Source organism: Agelaius tricolor, unplaced genomic scaffold (assembly GCF_023055355.1).
Source record: "Agelaius tricolor isolate 1412-34295 unplaced genomic scaffold, bAgeTri1.0.p SCAF_13, whole genome shotgun sequence".
NCBI lineage: Eukaryota > Metazoa > Chordata > Aves > Passeriformes > Icteridae > Agelaius > Agelaius tricolor.
This window is the reverse complement of record NW_027269273.1, coordinates 15,888,294-15,904,153: the sequence shown is the minus strand read 5'-3', so window position 1 is coordinate 15,904,153 and position 15,860 is coordinate 15,888,294. Positions and strand designations below refer to the sequence as shown.

Below are 15,860 nucleotides of genomic sequence, written 5' to 3'. Positions count from 1 at the left end.
ACCAGCCAGAGATATTTCTGACAGGTTCCTGTCTTCCTCTTACCTTGTCAAAAAGTTGATTAAAACTTCATTATATTTTTAAAGATTAATTTTTTTTCATAGGAAATGGGGAAGTTCCTACTACTGTCTGGAATTCTAAATGCTATTATTAGCACAGAGAAAAAGCCCAGCCCTTCATGTGCCAGCACAAGGCTTCTGCTTTCACATGGAAAGAGGTAATGCTATGGAAAATGTTTTGTTTAAATATATCGACTCAAAGGGTGTAGAAACAAAGAATCAACCTGGTATGCTGAGGTTTTCCTTTAACCAGGTAACTAAGGCTTTCTTATATATATATACTTAATCTGATTTGTCTTCTGATTTGCTCAACAAACTGATCTGGACTGAGTAGAATTGGTCATGCAAAATCTTATTCACTGGTTAGCTATTAATTTTCAACTTCAATGGGGAAAACTCTGTAAGGAGTAATTTGGTTCTTTCCAATAGTGTTTACCGGCCATACTGGTTATCCTCATGAGAAATGTTCATGTTAGAAAAATCTGGATGAGTTACAGTGATTCCAGCTGAGCATTTATATGAGCATTGACTAATTTTTTTTAGTAAGTTATTTTAATTTGCATTTCTCTCCTCTCTGCTCCCTCCAAGAACTATCCAATTTCTAATCTTGAAGCAAGTACTTCAGTTACAAGGAGAAACACTTTTTTTTTAGGCATTGCTTTATCTTTGGAATTACTCTGTTTCCAGATGGTACATTTCTTTTGAAATAGTGGTTCCTCTGCAGTGTTAGCTGTAGATATGAACTGTTGGGAGGACTTTTTTAAAGGGTAATAGAAATCACATTTTTCCCAGGGTTCTGTTCTAAGAAAATATTATACTTCTTTTCTTGCATGCGCTAAAAATGACCCAAATATCTGCATTACAGAGATAGTAGGAAGTCTGTCAACTCATGAGCCTTAGAACAGAAGCACCTGTCTAGGACATGGGTGAAGTTGTAATCAGTGAGTCAAAGTCTTGCTCTGGCACTGCCTGAAGCATGTCTTGTACATAAATGATTTGAGGGGTGGTTTGGGGTAAAACAGTCCAGGACAGCAAACCTGAAATCTTGCATCTTTCTGCTGAACATATTTATTGTTAACAAATAGGTTGTATTTAAGTTCAAGCACCTCCATTGACCATTTCTCTTCAAACACCAAATGTGGTGAAATTTTCTCCTACTTTCCTACCCAGGTATTTTCTCTAGCCCTAAGTTCACATTCTGGTGTAATTTTATTTTGCATGCACAAAGACCGAGCAAGAGGGTCTGAAGGCTAGCCTGCCGTGGGAGCTCATTGCACCTTCATATTAATATGTGCCTTGCTGAAGGGCAAATGAAGCAACTAATTCCCTGAAATATCCATAGAAAAGAAGGAGGGAAGTGTCAGGCCACAGAATGGTCCCTACAAGTCATCCTTCTGCCATGCACATGGGGTGATCTGCCTTGCCACCCAGCTGCCAAGAGGCGCCCTCTGTCATTTCAATACACCTTCTCCTGCCACCTCCATGGCAGCTCTGGCCTCTTGGATACTGTAAGCTTTCACCAAGTCATGCTCCCAGAATGTTCTTGCATTGTTACAAGAGCATTACAAAGAGCTCCACTGTGGAATGTGCTCCCCTCCCAAATGTGCATATCTCCTCCAGTGTCAGCTTTTACTGGGAAAACGAAAGCAGATGTTCTTGCCCATTTTGGATGGCTTTATGCAAGAGGGGGCATGGAGGAATTCCCTACTGGAACAGGTATTTGCCATTGACTTTGATCACTGCATTGACGCTGGGCACCCCAGTGTCCCCTGTGCCAGCTCTGCCTGGCTCCTGCTGGTGATCTTGGACACTTCTCTGATCCCACTCAGGAGATCTGCAGCAGAAATGGGACTTGGATTTCCTGTGTCCTTACCACAGGGCCATCTGCCAGTTCATTAAGTATTTTCAAGAATAACAACCTTCTCCAATCCTTCCCACCTCATAATATCTGCAGCAAATGTTCCCCTTTTTTGATGTACCTAATTCCTTGCAGTGTGTCTAATGGCCACTCCAGGGCACTTCTCACTCCCTGTAAAGTTGCTTTAAACTGTTTTGGTTTTTTCTTATTCAGTACTGCCTGTTATCCTTCTCTCTTGCCCTCTCCACTGTATAAATACTTTAATTTTCCTATTAGCTCAGAGGACTGAAGGCTGCTGTCAGCCTTGCTTTCCTAAGCCTCACAGGAGCTGGGCAGATAACTGTGACATATAGTGCACCTAAGGAAAAGGGCTCCTTCCAAGACTGTTTTGTTTTGTTTTGTTTCTAAAAGGGAGCATAACTTATTTCATAACTTATAACTTATTTCATTTTCATTCTGGTCACATTTTTTTTTTTACTGGAGAATATCATCTGTTTGTGTCAAGTCTACATCCAATAAAGAGGAAGGGCTAGAGTTCAAATTTCAAATGTGAAATAACTGTAACTAACAGGCTGTGAATTATTCAAAATCAGAGAGGCCTCAGTAGGACTATTCAACTAATATGGTGAATATTGAATGCACTGAAAAAAGAATAGCTTTACACAGAAAATTTACAGACAGAAAAACATGATTTTTTTATCTGAATAAATGACTACTCAGTTCTGGCATCAGTCTAACATCTTAACTCACTAAATTTATACATGCAAGTGTCATTACTGAAATGCACATGTTTAAGGAAAACAATGCTATGTAATGTGTAATTCTTTATAACGAACATGGATAGATTGAAAAAAAATTAGTGTGAAAGGAAAAAGGTTATTTGTAATAATGTGATGGCTGTTAATTAAAAAATATGTTTTTAATGATACTCAGCTCACTTCTTCTATACTGACTTTTTGTAGTGGATCTGTTTCTAAGATGTGTGTTGTATGAACAGGCAATACAGTTTTAAAATGCTGGTTTCTGGATGATGATGACATGAAACATTCCTGATCTTTACTCTACTGGAGATGTATTATGGTAATTATTCAATTACATAGGAGAAATTTTGCCATTATGTTTATATTAATTTTGAATTAACAGGTACTGCAACTGTAATTGTATCTGTACTATGCAATAGAATTCCTTAATTACAACTAGCAGGAGGATTGCAATCAGAGGTCTATTGCAAGCAGGTCATTCTGATGATGCAGAGTGACCCAGAGTATGGCACAGGCTGTTTGTGCCACCATCCCTGCCTCCCTGCAGCCACCTCCCTGGACTGATGTGTGTTAGTGACTTTGCTGCAGTTGGGTGATGAGAGCAACCAGGTCAATGGTTCCTTATATATCAACTATCCCAGGAAGAAAGGAAAGTAGTCTTGTGAGAGGGCCCAGATAACATCTCCTTCATGACTGGGACTCCTGTCTGCCTAGTAGAGAATGCCCCTACAGACTGCATACACCTTTGGTTGGGTTTCAGTTAATTCAGTGACTGCAGCTTTATCTGTAACAGAATTGGTGCTATTCAGTACCATGCTGGGGAGAGGGCCTTTAGAGACTTTAGGTTCCTTTACAGGTGTCTGAGTCCTTGGAAACATATGCCACCTTTTATCCAATTTCTCCAATTCCACGACATTTAATTAAACAACAAAATGAAAAGTCAGTACATTTGACAATTTAACATTACCTTGATACAGTATCAAGTTGAGAGGATGGTATGAAGGCTGAGATGAAGCAGCAGAAAATCCTGCAGCATGATGCTGTGGTAAGCCAGGAGGAAAAAGCAACACTTGTGTCTAGGATATCTAGTTGAAAGCCTTTACAACCTCTGCTTTAACTTGCATTTTCCAATGCCAAGATAAAGAAGGGATCTGTGTATACTAGAAAAATGTTAATGTGCTCATTTCAATCAAGTGTCAAATATCTTAATTATCCCAGGCCTATGCTGGCTTTTCTGTATGGGTAGAACTTAGCCATTTTCTTATGACATTAGTAAAAATATTTCCAAGTCTTTAAATCCTGAGAACAAAGCAGCCTCCATCCTGTGTTTTCTCAAGCTGCTATGTGCTATAACCTTGCCATCCCAGTGAAGATATGAGTCTGGCTATACTTCGAATACACTGATTTGTGGTGGTAAAAGACCAGGCTGAAGCTCAGGGCTTGGCCCAAGTAGGTCATGTCAAGTTCATGCCTATCATGTATTCAAAAGCCATAAACATTTCTTAGAAAGCCTATCCCCTGGAAAGGCTCCTCCAAGCTAACCTATGTTTGAGAGAGGTTTTGTGTTGCTACATGACCACACAAATGACAAGTATTACTGTCATCATTCTTTCTTCCTTAGCATTTAACCCAATAGTCTCACTGGAGTAATAATTTATCAATTGCTAGGAGCACTATGAGATATAGATGGTATGAATCAAACTGCAATGACTGAGGTAGGGCTGGCTGGACTTGAAAGCTGAGACAGAGGCAGTGTCTAGGGAGGCACAAGGTATTTGAGTAGCCAACTGTTTGTAACAAAATCTCTTCAGCAGCTGGTGGATGTAATCTGAACAGCACTTCCAAATTTAGTGGAGGCTTCCAGACCCGTAAGTGTAACCCAGCTATGCATTTAGGGCAATGCACCCACTTGGTGGGATGAGGCAAAATCCATTAGATGGACTTGCTCTCCACAGCTCACACAAGGCCTATGTTGAGGAGCAGACTAAACTTTTCTTTACTGAAAGAAATTTAATCTGGACAGCTTTGAGCAGCAGAAGGCAAAAACATTTGACTTTTTTTCCTCTCAGTACTGCATTAGTGAACATTTTCTGTCCTAACTTTAGAGGAATTATGATGCTTCCCCACTGTCAAAGTAAAAGTTTCCCTGTGTGCCATCCAGGGAAATCAGCAGCTACATTTTTGATACAAAGCACAACTCAAATGTAAGGAAGAATTTAATCAACCCATCCTGGTTCTCAAATATGTTGAATTTACCACTGTTTCCACTGATGTTACAGATTTCCAGGCCTCAGAAGCCTCAAAAATGTCTAATTTTTTCATAGCACGTCTGTGGGCCAGGCTGTAGCTCTCAAACCTAATAGTCTTGACTGTTTCAGGATGTACATTAGCATGCAGGCCCCAAGGCAGGGTGGCCTTGAAGGGGTTTTTTTTGTGACTGTAGTATAAAATATTCTCTTGTCATCAGCTGGTTAGTACATTTGTATTTACCAGCCATGTGTGCAGCTCCTGACAGTGGCTAGACAGACTCAGCCATCCTTTGATGTGCAGCAATGTTGTACCAAGTGTGCAAAACCTGGCCACCTGCTGATTTTGCTAACTCTTCTGGATCTTGAAGGTATGTTTATTTTATTCTTTAGCCATGGGAAACCAACTCTGTAGAGTTATTGCCCTCACAGCAGCTTTGAGTGGATAAGAGAAGTGAAAAATATGAGCAGCAAAATTAATTTTCCCTGACCCATCCTTTCCTCACAAAACGCAAAACCATGGGTTGCTGTACCTGATCACATATTTGTAATGTAAGTGGGATCCTAACCATGTTTATGAGTCAGGACAGAGGCATGGACAGAATCTCTGCCAGGCAGAGGAATGTACATGTAGTATGCTTTACAGAAACCATGGCTGACAGGTAGCACCACCACAAGGATTGCAGAGGTAAGAGGTAGTTTATCCACCCCCAAGCTCTTCTGTGCCTTCTTCACCACTGAAGCTTGGGTATATTTTGTTTCTTAATTGGACTTTTTATTTACTAGTTACAAATTTTACATGTTCTTTAATAGTGTGCATTGTAACTATTTAAAGCTGAGCACTAAACAGGCCCAGACACTGTTAACAATCTGCATGTTACGATATATTCTTTTGTGTAACTGCTTGTTATAGCATCAGCTATTAAGAATTTATTACTGGTGCATTTTAGGTAGTGCTTTACAGTCATTTAATTAGAGCCATCCAGCAATCATTACATAAATATGCATTGAGAGCAAGAACCCCAATGTTAGGTTACCCAAAAGGCTTTTACCTGCCAAGACCAGAGTTTGGGCCCTCAGGTGGCAATGATGTCATTGCATATTCAGGGAAACAGGGAGTTTAAGGCTGTACAGGGAGCTGTGCTGCTCCCAGCACTAGGTGTTCATGAAGTCATCAGCTGGAGCAAGAGCACTGTAGAGCTCTAAGGACCTGAACTTGGCTATTGGCAAGCAAGAGCAAGTAAAGCAAAGTTGGCTCCCTTCCAGCCCTAGGCCCAGCAAAGATGTGACTTTTGGCTATGAGCACAGTTCAGCTGCAAAACCAGGCCCTCTGGAGCCCTTTGGTACCTCTGCTCTCAGCTGCCAACTGCATCCTTACCCCCGTTAACCCAACCTGATCTGGCAGACCAGCAGACACACTTCATATGACCCAAAGACAGTAGCTGGTCCAAAATGCATCTCCCACATCTCCATGCTATTTATGACTGCAGCACCATGCCCACATTGGAGAGTCTCTATAGCTCCCAGACAGGCTACTGCTCCTACTCAAATATTTTTGCTGGTGTCTTCTCCTGCAATGGACTTCAGCCATCAGACTTCACTGTCAGTTCTGAGAGTCTCTAACTGCTTCCTCCATTCAATACTGACATTTCTCACTACTTCTTAAGAAAACAGAAGTCCCAATCTATAGCATTATAGCACTAAACAGTTCTTAGACATGCTATGAAACACTTTTGATATCACTATGCTTACACTTGAAGACAAGCTTACCTAAAATTTAGTTGTTCTGTGTTAAGGCTGGCTCTTCTTCTGGGCTGAAGAATTGTTACATCACTTTATCTCTCTTGCCTCCAGCAATAACATGTTGGGGGTGAAAACTGGTATTCTCTGAATTGGTAAACTCTGTTTTTCCTCCTAAAAGCACCCTCAGAAGCTTACTGAAAAGTTGAAGGATGAAACATTTCTGAAAGACAGGCTGGCAAGTTGATGCAGGTTGCTCTAAATAAGGAGCAACATGTGCCACTTTTTCTCTTGGAGCTGCCAGTCAGAACCAGCTGGGTTGTCTGGCTGACACTGGTTTTTTGGTACAAGTATTCCAAAGTCCTCACCCTTCCTGAACAACATAAATCCTAGCTGCTTTCTCATGGCTTGTAGCAATGCTTTACCAGTATTTGCTGCCTGCACTTGCAGGGAGCCTGTGCTGCTCTCGTTACTGGATGATGTTAGTACAGCATGACCCTGGGGAGACATACAAGCTTGGATTTATTCACAGATGGCCTGAAATGCGCTGAATCTGTTCTCTGATGCAGACCTGGTGGCCTGGAGGCTCACCTTTGTGATGCTCTTCAGCCTCACGCTGTCACTGTGTGGGAGACGGAGCCTGTTCCTGCTGTAGCACAAGCTCTGCTCCATCTCCATGGCTATTTGGGCTGAAATTGCAACTACCACAGAGCCCAAGCCCTACACTGTTTTGTATACAGTCTGCTACGTAAGGGGTGTTGATTTGAACAGCAAACATCCAACTGAGCACAGTGTGAGAAAGCCAGGTGGGTTGCTGGGTGTGCTGCATCCAGCTCACTCAAAGGAGGACAAAGTGTCACTTGGGTGTTGTTTCCAGTCCCTCAGCTATGGTTTCATTCTTCAGATTTACTCCATGTTGCATATTCTTAATCTAGCCTCATCTAATTTTCCCAGGTCACCTTCTAAATGACCTGAAGTCACGTTTCTTTCCTGCTCTGGCAAGTTTAGAGGCCAAGGATTTCCTGTACTGTGCCTTGCACAAAACCCCAGTTGGAATGCAGTCCCTTAGGTCCTGTGGCCCAAGAGAGCTTAGCAGCCCACATCTGAAGGTGAATGAGGCTGCTGTTAACAATAACTAATACAGCAGTGTCCTCCAGCCGAGAACTGAAAACATCAGGCTTCAGAATTCAAAGAATCCCATTACAAATGAATGGTTTCTGCCCCAAGGATCTAACGAAAAGGATGGCACAATGCAAAGCCTTTCTCCCCTGTGACTAGCTCTGGTATGTTCTTCTATCTTAAAAACAATATATTGCTGCTTTTTCTTTTTTTTTTTTTTCTCGTGTCTCTTCTGTTTGAGGGCATTAGAAGTTTCACTGCTCTTTGTTCTTGTCCTGTGGTCTCTACCAGCTCTACAAAGACAGCTCTATGCTACCCAACTTAGAGGAGTGAGCAGACACTTATCCCCTACACTGGCATAGCAGGAGGGTTGAGTAACCTGCTAGGAAGTAAGATGGGAAACAGCAGGAGGCAGACAGCCAAGATTCCCTGGTGTTTCTTGGGCACTGGAATGCCTTTCATACATGTTACTTCAGTGATCCTGTGAGGAACAGGGCTGTTCCCACTGCACAGGGGCAGATGGTGAAGTTAAACTTGATGATTTTTTTTGTATCTCTCCCCAGGTCTGAGCTGGAGGCAGCTGAAGGGCAGAGTGCTGCCAAGCACTGGCAGTGATAGCTGGACCTGAGTGAAGAGTTGCCCTTGGGTTTAACGTGAGTCAAAAGCCTTTACTCACTACAAGTGAGCAAAAGGCAGCTTACAACAGGAGGTGAGTAACCATCAAGGTTGGACTTCCATGCTCTTGGGGACAAGGATTTTAGGAATGCTTTGGCAGATATTGACTTCAATACTCAAAAGAGAATTCAGAACACATAAAATCAAACCAAGGATAAGAAACCCTTTTATCACTGTGCTCCTAAAACCATTCTTTCTGTGCTTGCAAAGTCTTTTTATTACAGTTATTTAAAAAAAAAAAAAAGTAGTATAATCTCTTATTAAATGCAGGGACGTTATGGCTTTAAAGCAACTGTGCTGTCTAATTGTTTCTTTACCTTTCTCACACCCCAGCCTCTCTGATCTGAGACTTGCTAGCAATTTGATAGCCATGGCAAGACGTGGAGAGGTCTGGAAGGTTAGTTCCAGTAGCCTGTATTTCACACCAGTGTCCTCTGGCAGAAGGATAAACCACAGACAGAGCTGATTGCAAGTTCCTGTGGCCCAGGTTTCTGGCTACAAAACTGGGAAGGATAAACACCTTCTTAAGCACTGCAAGACAGAACAACAGAAAGGAATGGAAATCTGTTCATAATGCAATGGCTAGAAGCAATCCAGCTGGTTTGTTTTATTCCCACCATGAGAACTATGGTCAGTCCCAGTGCAAGCTTGGCCACCTGTCAGATGAAGTTTGTGAACTCAGGCTGATAGGAATTTGACACGCTCTTGTCTTGGAGCATGCTGGTATGATCAATGCAAATTCCTCCTACAGCAGTGACACAATGTATATGCTACCCATGCAGTCACAGATGCCCCTCATAAATCATTAAAATACCGGCTAGTTCTAATCAGATCCTTTGAGTTATAACGTAATGCACTATTTGAGAACTAAAACCAGTACATCAAGTTAGTACAGAGGTCAGAGTGAGACTGAACACAGCTGAAACTTGCTTGCTTATGTGGGTATAGTCTAAGAGATGCAAGGGAAGATTAAATCCCAAGTCAGCTAAGCAAATTGCTTTCTTCTTATTGTAAAATCTTGCTACTAAGTCTGTGGAGGGGAAAAAAATAGAAATTCATCATATTCTGTAGCAGAGCTGATTTGAGGTCTAGAATTTCCCAGCAATTGTGTTAGCTCTTGGGATTATAGGTATTTCTGATAATTTGTCCTCCAGGTTAACTCTTACCATTTTTCTTAAACAAACTAGCAGTTAAAAATATGTCCCCAAATGTCATAGATCACCCACTACAAAAACAGAAAATATTTTCTTCCATAGCATAGCAAACAGGTAATTTCTAATAAAAAAAAAAAAATCAAAAAACCAAACCCCCCCCAAAAAAATCAAATCCTATTAAAAAGCAGCTGTTGTGGTTGCACTCTTCAGTGCAAGCTGGGACACAACAGGAACCTTTGTAAAGGGGAGGCTGCAGTGCCCAAGTGCTGGAAACCCCTAAGTTTGTGTGCTGAGGTGCTACTGCATAGATCCAAATGATTGATGTGTTCTTTTATGTATGGAAAAGGTTGAGTGCCATCTAAATTTTTTGAGTGTTATCTGACTCAGAGGACAGTGTGGTATGGGGCATGGCCGAGCTCCATGGCCAACAAGTAGTTTGGCCACCATAACGGGTATCTGTCAAAGGACAATACTGAAGGCTAACTTCCCCATTTATGCTATATTTGCATGCACATTTTGTCTCTTATGTTATACTTAAAAGAGACAGTAATTGTTTCTTCCCTCATGGCAAAGACAGTCTGGAGCAGAGGATCCTGCTCTGCTTAGGCTGTGTCATTCTCAGTACTGCTGAGTACTTCCTCATGTTTACTTTGTACTTTTCCCTTAAACCTCTCTGGCCTAAACTGGACAGAGTGTTTTTAAAGCCATACAGCAGAGTAACTTGGTATCTGAGTTATACCTATGGAGCCATATTTCTCTAATGGTCTGCAGGGAAGGCTCTCAGAGGCCCAGCTGTGGTAGCCTCCCTTCAGTCTCAAAAATCATCAGAACAGGACTTTGCTGTAATCCTGTGAAAGCCTGTTATTCTGGGCACAGGCTTAGCTTTTGGGAGGTGCAAGTCATATGAACTCTTGGGGTTCATGCTGGCAACTCCTGAGCTGAAACATCTGGTGATGCAAACCAGTGATCCAGAAAGTCACCATAAACCAGGGAACAAAGTCTCCATGAGTCATTGGCAGTAAATAAAAGAACTAGCAAAAACCAAGGCAGTAAGTACAGGTGGGGAACAGAATGAAACCTGGCCTTTTGAAAGATGCACCAACTGCTCCAAACTGGGTGCATGTATGGAGAAAGATGGATTCATATTGTATTTTATCTCTAATTAAACCTCAAGCAAGCCTGAATTTCTCTCAAACCTGGTGGCAAAATAGTTGAAATGTGGAAGGAAAAACAATGATCAGTTTCATTAAAGGTGCAGCACAGCTTGGTGTGGGAACTTAATGAAGATTTGTTGGTCAACAACAATCTCCCAACTCACTTAACATGCTCTCCATTTAATTTGTTCTGCTATTGCAAATGTGAATCCCCAAAGTCAGACTCAGCTTTCATGGCTCTTGTAGTCTCTGCAGTGTCAGCAGGAAGCACAAACCAAAGACCTAGATCCTGGACTTGAGCAATGTATGTTTCTTTTAACAAAACCCAAGCCCAGGTGACATTTCTGGGAGAGGGGAAACAGGAAATGGAGTCCCTTTGGGGGGCAGAGGCTTTTCACAACACTCAGAAACTTGGCCCACATTTCTGGTCTCCTCCCTTTCTTCTCCACAAAGGGCTTGTAGCATTTTTAGACAAACTTGGATCCACTGTATGTTGTTAAGAGAACCTGCTGGGAAATTAGGTGACTCCTGCACTCCAGGGCAGAGGAAATGTGTTTCTGCTTTGTGTTTTTAGGAAAGTAGGAAGATGAAATTCAAAATAAAACACAACAGATGGGAATCTCACAGAGACAGACACTGGGAAATGTTTAGACAAGCTTTGTTCCCAGCTCTTGAGCTCAGAAATTAGCCACTAAGCTGCAGAGAGACTTCAGAAAGACAATGAAATGCATTTTGGCTTCAAATACAGTTCCTCCAGATTCCAATGAGAGTTGTGCACGTGAATCTGAAGGCAGAGTATAGCCAGCAGTATGGGGAATAGATGTAATATGAGAAACTCTTATGCTGTATTATTATAGTCTGAATTGTTTCCATCATTTCAGGTTAAGTAATTCCCCACTATCCATCTCTGAAGTGCAAACAGTACAGCCTTGATGTGCCCCAGGGAAAGGAAGCAAACCAGCCTTTGAATCTTTACCCAACCTTACTGCTCATATTTTGCTTTCAGTGAGTAAGTGTTCAAATCCTTTAATACTTCATTCCCATAAAAATATATTTACCAGGGGTTTTTGTGGCAGCAGTGAGGCTGTGTTTATTATTTTAGGAACACCACACGACTGGCTTTAGAGAAAAGACAAGGCAGGAGCATGGAGTGCTGCAAATCTATCAGAGAACAGCATGTTTTCCACCTGTTGAGGCAGCAACCACAATAACAGATGCACATAATAATTACCTGTACCTCAAAGGCAGCACCAAGTCCTGCACCTTCTGCTCCCCACCTAGCAGACAGCTTGGTAACAGAATTACAAAAGAGGAGCATTGAGAGTTTGTAGTGCTTTGTGAAGAATGAAAAAGCAGCTCTTATTAAAAAGAAACTGGAAGGTGGAAGATGAGAAGGAAAGATCTAAGGCACCATGATGCTAAAAGAGGAGTGGAACTAAGGAACTCCAGGAATGTATCTTTTTTTTAGAGTGGCAGTCAGGTTTCTGCCAACACCCTTTCCAAAGGTGCTTTCATTTGTACTCTCAATATTACAGCTAATTTCTACTGATAAATAGGTGCCCCACACACCTACTGGAGCCCATTCCTCCCCAGAGATGGATGGTTCTGCAGAGGCAAGAGGGGCACACAGGGTAAGGGCCTCCTCTCAAGTGACACCATGAATGACCATGACCATGTGCCAGTACTGTGTTCCTGTTCCTCTCTTTGCTGCCTGGCACTGGGATTGTGCTGGAGCTACATTTGTCCTTTTGTTTGCAAGTCCCTCAGAGTACCCGGTGTGAGCAGGGCAGGGGACAGTACAGGGAGAAAAGATGTACAGCAGGCAAAATGTTTTGGTCTTTCCTGCTTAAGTGCTGCGGCTTCTAAGGGTCTTTTTCTCCTCTTCCTCCGGCTACCAAAAGGAAAGTGGTGACATTTGGCTGGGTGAGGAGGATTTGGCCTCTGGAGTGATTTGTACCATGGTAGTTCCTTGTTGCACAAAGGAACAGATCCTTCCTAGAAAGGATTTGTAGGGGAAATTATCTCAGGCCCCATTTAATCTTGACAGAAGAAGATGATGAGAGGACTGTGTGCTGAGTTGGAGTTTTCCTTTGAATTCCTGTGGTGTTGAAGGCAGCACTATAAATAGCCATGCTATCCTTTTTACCCTGGTACAATCCTGTCTCCAGCTCCCTATACAGACAGCAAGTCTTCTGGTAGGTATTTAGCAGGAATTAATTTAACCCAGTCTTCTCCTTCTGTAGTCTTTTACTCCAATCATCACAATGGCTTCCATAGCCATACAAGCATATTTCCTCAATAAAAATTTTCTGAGGAAGACTGCTGATATTAAAAATCCCATTTCTCTCTGAAAATTCGATCCTAGTTATAAATAATCCATAAATAGCCCAAACTACAAAGAGTTAGTATTAAAAAAAAAAAAAAAACAAAGACACCCCCCCCCCCCCCCCAAACTTCTTACTCTTTCATTTTGTTTCTCCCAGGTTTTGTTTTTGAACGGCACAGCATTTTATTCATAGTCTGTTTCACATTTTCTCCAGTGTAACTGACTGGACAGTCTCTCCTTTCCCAGGATCGACTTGTGAACATCAGCTGAGAGGAAGGAAACCCACGTCCAGTGTTTCATGGCTATTATCTTAAAGATAGATATGTAAGAAATTTAAATACAAGCCAGATTGGTATTTAAATAAAATGGGCCTGTTTTTTTTATAGCATCTTTTTCAGCGAGAGATCCTCAGCCTGTAAGGCCAGCTGGAAAGCAAACTCGAATTTCACAAATATTGGAGTTCCTGAGTACGAGGGCCCAGCTCTGGGCTGGCCTTGCCGGGGGTCGCTGCTGGCAGAGCTGGCTCTGGGGGCTCGCACTGCTCGGTGCAGGTGCTGACCGCACCGGGGCTGCTTTGTAAACAAGATTAAAGGTACTTGCCTTACTGGTAGTCGAAGCTCCCGCGCTGCGGTGTCTTGGATTACCTTTGTTTGAATAATACCCCTCACTTGGCTCCTAACGTGCCACCTGCACAGCAAATTTCTAGCCTCTCCGGGTGTTCAGTTTATTCAAAGCCTATTTTTAATTCTGTTAATTGTAACCCGTGCTCCGCTACCCTGTTTGGACCTGCAGCAGCAGCCGGGGTGAGGCAGCTGCGGGCTGGGCTGTGGAGGACGCCGGGGCTCAGGCGGTGCCAGCGGCTCTGACCGGCCGGGGGCGCGGCCGCTGCCGGGACACGGAGCCCGAGGGCTTCCCCGCCAGCGGGGGGTGCGCCGGCTGCTCCTTGCGGGGCAGCTGCTGCTCAGCCCAGCTGAGAGCCGTGAGGGGATGGCCGGCCTTAGCCCGTGCGGGGGCAGCGGGTCCGCCCCTGCCGTGCCCTAGCCTGCCAGGCGGCGCGGGCCGCCCGCGGCGAGACGGGGCGAGCGCGTTCCCTAGCACAGGCCTCGCATCGTCTGCTCCGCTTCCCCCGGGGTTTGACCCGAATTCGGAACAGAGCGGCCAAGGCGGGCCCGGGGCAGGGCGGCAGCGCCCGCCGCTCGGCGCGGCCCCGCCGGGACCCTCCCGGCACAATCCCGACCGGCCGGGGGCGCGCCGGGCCGACCGCGCCACCTGGCGGCGGCAGCCGGAGCCGCGGGCGCGGATGGGATGTGGGGGGGGGGGGGATGAGGGATGGGATGCGGAGCGTGCCTTTGGGAGAAAAACAGCCCGCAAGACATCGCAACCTGAGAAGTTGCATTCTGTGTGTTACTTTGCTGTATTTACAGTATTTTTACCATCAGAGTAAGCTCCAGATTTCCACTTGTTCCAGTCAGTGTTTTAAAAGCACGGTAAATTTGTATCCTGTGAAATGTGTTTAATATGCCCCTGTTTTAGTACCCCCACTGACTCCTGAGCTCTGCCCTTTGCTCCAGCCTGAAAATGGCTGGTTGGTTCCTGCTTCTGAGAGGGGAAAGGATAAGAAAATATAGTTCTGCTTGAGGCTGGGGGCATCTCTATAGACAGATACACTGGGGGATTTTTCCTGACTTGTTCTCTAAGTTTGAATCACTTTATGAGATTTAATTGGTAACGGAAACATTCATATTAAATTTTGATTTGGGTCTGGAGCATACTTTTAATTTGGCTATTCCTACTTACTGAGGTTTTGTTGCCTTTGTAGAGCAGCCCCAGAGCTCATGAGGAGGTTTCCTTATGCAGGGAACTAAAGCAAAGAAATGTTCCCATACTGCTCTACTGCTGCTCAGGTATGTCCAATCTACAGGGTTAGTCCAAAGTAAAATCCCCTGAGACATCCTTGCTATGATGGTCAGATCCTCAGTGCTTTGTGCTCTGACTCCTGTACTCTACAGAGAAGATGTAGGTATCACCTAAGAGCATTATAAAAGGTGTTGAGTTGTTTGTCCTGAAGGCAGAAATTAGTCTTGTAGACAATACTGGAAATGTCAAGGAACGTTTTCCCTTGCTGCTCTGCTGTTTTTGAGTAGCCAGCTCACATAGTGGGGAGTTTTCATGCCTCTGCATTCCTGAGTTTGGTACTAGGAATACAAACTGCCATCCCCAGCTGGCTTTGGAGCTGGCTTTGTGCTGCAAATGCTTGTCCGCTGGGAACCAAAAGCCAGATGTGCTTCACATAGTTTCCAGGCAGCACTGATCCATCAGATGACAGTAGCTATTGAGTGCTCTTATGGTGGCCCAGAGACACAAAGATGAAAGCCTGATGCCTGTCAACACCTCCCTTGCCATTCCTGTGCGTCTTCAGTTTTCACTTCAGCCCACCTCACAAAAGCAACTGCCACAGAATATGATGTTGCAATGTTAATAACCTTTTAATTTTGAGAAAGAAAATCCCAAGTTTTCTAATTTTGAACTGCCAGACAAATTTGGGATACATTGAACTTTGTCAAATATTTTCCTGCACCAGCCTTAGCTGGTAACCCACCTTCTTCTTTAGAAGCATTTTCTGCAGCATTTCCTGGAGGATTTTTAGTATGTAAGATGAACAATATGTGAATGCTCGCTCAAGGAAATGTATTTACATGGAGGAAAAAAGCTCTGATGAACAGCCAAAAGGAAAAGCCTGTAGAGATACCTGGAATAATTTCTTAGAGCG

The 15,860-nt window shown here is 43.5% G+C and overlaps 1 long non-coding RNA gene across 1 annotated transcript; it reads left to right on the top strand.

The window, feature by feature from the left end:
- Positions 1–106: 106 nt before the first annotated feature.
- On the top strand, positions 107–11,769 carry LOC139595306 (uncharacterized). Its single transcript, XR_011681000.1, has 3 exons — positions 107–215; positions 8,345–8,490; positions 11,646–11,769. It is a non-coding gene; the product is annotated as an uncharacterized lncRNA (long non-coding RNA).
- The last annotated feature ends 4,091 nt before the right edge of the window (positions 11,770–15,860 follow it).